This window comes from Elephantulus edwardii, unplaced genomic scaffold (assembly GCF_000299155.1).
Source record: "Elephantulus edwardii isolate Elephantulus edwardi_28Jun2011 unplaced genomic scaffold, EleEdw1.0 scaffold00192, whole genome shotgun sequence".
NCBI classification, from domain to species: Eukaryota; Metazoa; Chordata; class Mammalia; order Macroscelidea; family Macroscelididae; genus Elephantulus; species Elephantulus edwardii.
This window is the reverse complement of record NW_006399942.1, coordinates 3493744-3501182: the sequence shown is the minus strand read 5'-3', so window position 1 is coordinate 3501182 and position 7439 is coordinate 3493744. Positions and strand designations below refer to the sequence as shown.

The following is a 7439-nucleotide window of genomic DNA, read 5'->3' as shown; positions in this document are numbered from 1 at the left end:
GTCAATTCTCCTTCTATCCTCCCTAGTCATTGTCCAACTCTCTGATGCATAACAAATGATTGCAAAAACCATGGCCTGTATCAGGCGCACCTTAGTCTCCAGAGAGACACCGTTGCTCTTGAGTACTTTAGAGAGGTCCAAAACAGTAACACAAGAGCAAAAAGACTGGGGAGGGGGGGCTTATTTGCAGTGACATATTTGGTAAGAGACAGATATTTAAAATTTATAGAAAACTCCAGCACCTCAACAAGAAAAAGATGAACAATTCAATTACAAAATATACAGAAGACATGAAAAGACACTTCACTGGAAAAAAAAGGATATTCAGATGAAGAAATGCTCAAGATCAGTTGCTATTAGAGAAATGCAAATCAAAACTGTAATTAGATATCATCTCACCCCAGCAACAATAGCAAAGTGCAACAGAATTACAGAAATATCAAGGATGTGATGGGATTTGAATTCTCATGCACTGCTGTTGAGAATATAAAATGGTACAACTACTATCAATCCACGATGGATTCACAACCAACACTCTTGGCACTAGCAGCCAGAAAATCAAATCAAAAGATGAGCTGCATTGGGAAAATCTGCTGTCAATGATCTCTCCAGAATACTAAAGAGCAACAATGTCAGTCCAGAGACTAAGGTGTGCTTGTTTCAGACAATAGACATCTTAATTGTTTGCTATGAATATGAGAGCTGGCATTGGAAGGCTAGAATTTTGAAGCTCCATCTCACGTACTTTGAGCATGTGACCAGGGGAGATTGGTTCATGGAGAAAGACATCATGCTCAGAGGGTGGAGAGATAGCACAGGAAAGGAAGACCCCAGGTGAGATGGAATGATACAGTAACTGGGGCTATGGGGGTTGATGTGTTGAATTTAGTGAGACTGCTCTGGACAGGGCAGGCTTCAGAGCTGTTGTACACAGAGTTGCTTTTGGTCACAGGTGACTGGACAACACATAACAACAACAACAATATTATTATTTCTAAGAAATATATGCGTTAAGATGATGCAAATACAATAAAAATCAGAGAAGGGGGAAAGACATTCTGATTTGCATTTAAAAAAAATTACCACTCACACAAAGACAAATAACTTGTTGAGTAAATACAGAGAGTGGTATTAAAAATTTTTTAGAGTAATAAACCTCAGAGAAAATACAAACGTATGAATAACTACACAAATACAAATGACCTTTATATGAAAAGATGCTCAACTTAACGCACAATGAACTAAATTAAAGCTGTACTGTTGGACAATTGCTATGTTCTGACACACATAGGTTGTCATGAGTCAGAAGTGTCCACAATAACCAGTAGGTAGACACTGAAACTGGGTTGTGTAACACAGTAGACTTTTGTTATATGACAATTTAACCTTATATTTGGGACTAATCATGGATTCTAGATGTGTAATAATGTGCCATTTTCGGACTGACACCAGGGTTGGGGTAAGAATGAGAAAAATTGATGGTGGCCTAGTGGCAAGAAGCTGCACCGCAATTCCAGAGGCTCAAGGTTTGAATCCACCAGATGCTCTGCCGGGGAAGGAGGGACAATCTCCTCCTGTACCAGTCAGATCTGATTTGACGGTACACACACACAAAAATAATAAAATAAAAATAAAAAAGAATGAGAAAAATTGAATAAATTATGTATACTGCATTGAAACGGATGAGGGAGAGAACAGTTTAAAAGCAATATATTATAGGGTATTATGATTATCATAAGAGTTCAGAATGAGGGTTGCAGAGTGGAGTATACTCCAAGTGGGGGTGGGTGGGTGCGGGGGGTTTGTATACCAATGAAGGAATTTTTCTTTTACTTTTCAAAGAGCGAACTGGGGTGGGGGTGGGGGTGGGGGCGGGGAGAAAAGTGCAACAATGAATGAATGGAAATCCAAAATCTCTGTAAATGTTCATTAAAATTAATTAAAAAAAATAATGTGCCATTTTCCAGAATTGTTCTGCAGGACAAATGTGCACAAACAAGTTACTTAACTGGTTAGTGGGCATAATCAAATACCTAGTGTCAGGGTCTCCAAGCCAACGATTTCATTCTCTAATAATAACCACATATGACTAACGCTATACAAGGTCTAGGGAAGGTTTTGTAAATTTTTTTTTCAGTTTTGCATTTCTGTATTTTACAGAGAAAATAACTGATAAATGTAACAATGTCTTCAACATGTGTGTGTGCATGTGTGCATGTGTGTGTGTGTGTGTTTGCGCAAGATCTGTAGGATTCTGCTTCAGGAGTTGACCAAAGAACCCACCTGATCCTATGCTTTACAACATAATGAATGGACATGACAGAAACTGGCTAGGACAGAGCACCCAAAAGGAATATGCTAATAAAATGAGTTCAATTAACATAACATTGTATTGTAAATAAATATTCTAAAACTTAGTTTTTTAAAAAGTAATTGATATATTAATGGACTTCCTAGTTAATGAAAAGTTTTGAACTTAAAAAAAAAAGGAAAGAATACAAGAGCTGGACAATAAATAAAGTGACAGAAGAAGAACTGATGCTTTTGAGTTGTGACGGTGGAAAAGAGTATTGAACATATGGACTACTGAGAGAACAAAGAGGTCTGTTCTGGAGAGAGCGAACCTGAGTTGCACCGTTAAGGCAAGAAGTTTGAAGCTCCCTTTCATGTACTTTGAGCCTGTTGTCAGGAGGGACCAGTCCTTGGAGAAGGACATCATGCTTGGAAGGGTAGAAAGTCAGAGCAGAAGAAGACCCTGGATGCGATGGATTGACACAGTAACTGTGGCAAAGGGGTCAGGTGTATCAGATACTGTGAGATTGGCTCAAGATAGGGCAAGATTCAAAGTCATTGTTCATAAGGTCGCTATGGGTGGTAGCTAAGTTAGCACATAACAACAATAATACTACCACTGGAAATATCCCCTAAAGAAATGAGATCTATAACATGAACAGATACATGCACATCCATGTTTATTGCAGCATTATTCACAATAGCAAAAAGATGCAAACAGGCTACATGCCCTTCAACAGATGTATAGAGAAACTAGCACATTCACACAATTAGAATATAACATGATGTGATGTCAAAACCCCTAAAAAGTAGCTTTTCTAGCCATTGTGTTAGCCCCTCAAGGAGGAAGCGTTTTCTCCATCTATCTTAACTGCAGACACATAGTCTTACAAATCATCATCAGCTATGGGATCAATACAAAAGAGTGTTTTCCAAATTGTGAAGGAAGGCAGTAATGGTGGTGGAGAGAGGATGAAGTGACAGTGGCACTGTCGTGAATAAACTATGGCAAAGTGTAACCAGAAGAACCCTGGAGATATAGCCATAGTTAAAGATTTTTCCTGCTGAACTGAAACCTGGAAAAACTGACTTGTAACTGCTCTGACATAAAGATTACTTAACAATTGAGGAAACCAGAGGTGATGTGTGCTGCTGAACTGGACTTTCACTGATTGAGGATTTGTGCCTGGTTGTCTAGCTTGGGGCTGCTGGACTAAACCTGGATTTGCACTGCGTGATATTCTTTGCTTTGCCCACTCTCTAAGTTATTTCTCTAATAAACCCCACAACTGTGACTAAAGTTTGTGACTCAGTTTGCAACGAACAATGAACCCAGCAATTGGTAGAAGTAGGTGCAGAAGCATGTGGGGTGGCATGTTTGACCATGTAGCTATTTGTATAGTGCTATTAATAGGAACAGTTCTCCTTTATGAAGTGGGTAGCAGTCATATTCTGCCACTCTCATGTTCAATCTGCTCCTTTCATACATGGTACTGAAAACAATGGTGTACTCTTGAAACACATACAATATGAATGAGTCTAAAGGACATTGTTGTTGTTATTGTTGTTAAGTGCTGTTGAGTCTCAGGCAACTCATAGCGACCCTATGAAGGAGAGTCCTCGACGCTTGAGTGCCTTTCTTCCTCTCTCCAGGTTCATAGGGTTTCCTGAGGCAAGCTATTACAGAAGTGGATGCCACTCCTTCTTCCAAAGAGGACATTAAGCTGAGTGAAATAAGTTAGACACTAAAGGACACATACTGTATAAGATTACTGATATTAAAAAAAAAAAACCACAACAAACAACTAGAGAAATGTTTACAGATGGGGAGAATCAATCCAGTATGTTTGTGGGGGGAAGAGTAAGAAATTAATGGACAGGTAATAAACACAGTATGGGAATAAGTGAAGGGAAGGATAATGTAGAATGACTGGATGATCAGACATTGTGTTTACTGTAAGGAAAGGTGTGGATCAGGAGGTGCACCTACTGGGGAGATCTACTGGAGGAGAAAAGCTAATGAGAGGTTACACACAGACAGATACAATCTTGGTGGTTTGTCAAGGACCGAATGGGAAAAGAGAGGAGGGAAGATTAGCACATAGGTAGGATGAAAGGAAAAGCAAGGAACAGTGAAGATTGGATGAGACATTGTAATATATGGCACTGATAGTAACAAATAAGTAAACATAGCCTGGATGGAGTGGTCGATTTTTTTTCCCCAGTGATATTCACCGTTGGAAAGTGAAAGAGATTAGCAACTAACTACCATCTGCAGTAAACTCAGTCTACCAGAGTTGTCCAGTAGAACTTTCTGTGGAAACTGTATATATTCACAGCTTAATAGAGTAGTCATCAACCACATGTGGCTTTGGGACACTTGCGATATTGCCAATGTAACCATAGGACTAAAATTTGCATTTCATTAGAGTTAGAATTAAATGTAAATAGCCACATATGGTCAAATGTCTATTTTTCCCCCCACAGCACTAAGTTTTATTAGAGATTTAATTAAGGTTAATCTCTAAGAATCAGAAAGTCCTAGGTTAGGGGCATAAGAGCCAAGGAAGCCTGCTCAGATCTCAAAGTGAACCACCAATTCAGGCTCTTTGTTGGGATGGTTAGTTCCAGGTAGAGATTGTTATAAGGATACTGCTTTGGCCCCACTGGCTGGTAGGTGAGGTACATCTCCCCAGCCCAGAACATGAACACCACGAAGGCTACAAAGCCAAAGAGTTGCTTACACACGACATCCCAAGAAACAGGTGTGCATGAAGTGTCCACACAGTTCCGTACAAATGTGGCTAGATTCCAGTGGAGCAGTTCATCCCAGTTCACCTCAGTCATACCATGGATCCCTCTCCTGCTGTGAGTGGTCAGGGAGTTTCGGTTAGTCTCCATACCCCATGCCATCATATGGCTACCACTCATAGTCTTCAACTCACATATTGTATTTCTTCATGGCAGCGGCCCGCTCTTCTGGGGTCTTGGGAAAGGGCTCGGGGAGCATGTCCATGGTAATGTGGGAGACCGTCGTCTACCAAATGACACTGTCTTCCAGGCCGCCCTTCGCTGCCATCGTACGCCCGGGACCCCAGCCCTGGCCACCACCATTTTCACCTTCGTCCCTTACTTCTCAAATGCCTATTGTATCAGATAATGCAGGGTATTCTCTCTCATCTCCCTATAATTACAAATACAACAAAGTCACACAAAAGCAATATGATGCATAAGCTTTCACAGTATTTTGTGTCCAACATTTATGTTCACATGATCTTTTCTATCACTATATATTCCTTCCAATGTATGCTATAGAAAAAATAAGGAAGAAAACACAAGAAAAACGAGAAACGCTGAAGGAGCAAGCTGAAGTGAGAAAGTGGCCCTTAACCAGATATGCTGCCCAAAGGAGAGTTCAGGTCATGTGACCTAGGCACCTGGACCTGCACTTCTCTCATCTCCATCTCTGAGCACTTATGTAAAGAGTTCGCTAGTTGAATGCGATTGATGGGATAAAGCAAAGGATCTTTTTTTTTGTAATCACCTTTTCTGCTTGTCATGCTGAATAGCAGGACCTTTAAAGCACTTTGTAAATTGAATTTAGTTTTCCATTTAGGTAACACACTTAACCAGGCTATCGTGTGCCTTCTGTTGACTATAAAAGGTTCTGTGTATTTACTGGCTCCTTTTTCTGTTTGCACCTGAGGGAGTCAGGGTGTTTACAGACTACTATTTCTGTCTGAAACTAAACCTTGGTACCCAGAGGAAAGCAACTTGCAGAGTATTTCCATTTATGAGAAGGACGTTTGGTTTGCCAGCCACCTTTCACTCAATGGCTCCTACTTGACTCAACCCTCCACTCTCCACCCTCAGCCAAACCTGAGCTTGGTTTCTTCATTCCCAGACACCCTCCGTTTCCCTAAGCAACATTATTGTGAACAGAAACTCATGACTTGCACACTCCAAGGATTTTTAGAGATCAACATTTATTTGTGTTATAGCCCAAGATTAATGGTGTATTTTATTATTTTGTTTAAAAATTGAAGGAATTTTAAAACATTTAAAAATTATTTTACATATTAAAATTTAATTTTAAAATACAAAAATTTACACTTTCATCTATAAATGATTAAATTAAGCCAGGTGGCTAATTGGATTTAAGAGCTCCATTTGAAGAATATAAAAAAATATAATGCCATCATTGAAAGTAGGCCAGTCAAAGTCGGCCCCCCCCTGTATTTTCATAGTTAATAGGAGGAGAAAGGCCATTAGCACACAGTGAACCTCATCCAAAACCATCAGCAGAATTGACAGAACTATTTCTAAGCCTCAATAGGTAAAACCAGAACATCGCCTCCACTGCCACCCCCACTCAGTCCAAGCATAATGGTTGGCATGTAATTGGAGCTTAACAAACATTTCTCAGACAAATAATGAAGAAGAAACAGAGTAGAAAGTATCTCTATACTTATGGGAGAAGTAGTTACAGAATTTCAGACACAAATCTTAAAAATTAGATGTCTATCTAGTTCAGTCTGTTAGCTAAAAGAATTCCATACACTCACATCTAATGCTTTCAGAACAGAAAATTAGGACCTCTTGATCCCTAATAAAGAAAAATAATGTCTTGTTTCTGTGATTTTTTTAAAAACAAATGCCCCTAAATTACAGCAGAAGGGAGCCTAGTAGAATATCCTACCATTTGGAATTAAGGAAGCGATTCTTAAGATAAAAATTTTTCCCCCTTAGTGCTGAATCCCTGTTAGGTCTTTAGTTTAAAGCTAATAGTAAATATTATCTTCATGCATCTTCTAAGAATAATAGTGAGAAATCTGAAGAAAGAAAAAATAATTATATCATTATGATTATAGTCATTGAGTTCATGGATGTGTGTTTTAACCATTTCCTTTAATCCTGTATTCAAAGGTTGAGACTATTTTTAGTATTGGGACCTCAATCTATTAACTCACAAAGTGTAGAGATAAAGCTTCCTGTTAGACTGAGTCAAGGCTTATTTCATGGAGCCGCAGAATAGCCTGAGAGAGGCCAATGGGAAAAACTTGAGAGAAAAGTGATACTGACTAAAAACGAAAAAGTTATTTCCAGTAATCAGAGCTGCCTACAAAATAATAAATACTGGATATGCT

General features: G+C 39.1%; 1 pseudogene; it reads right to left on the bottom strand.

The window, feature by feature from the left end:
* Positions 1–4867: 4867 nt before the first annotated feature.
* Positions 4868–5406, bottom strand: LOC102844694 (annotated as a pseudogene).
* Positions 5407–7439: the final 2033 nt, after the last annotated feature.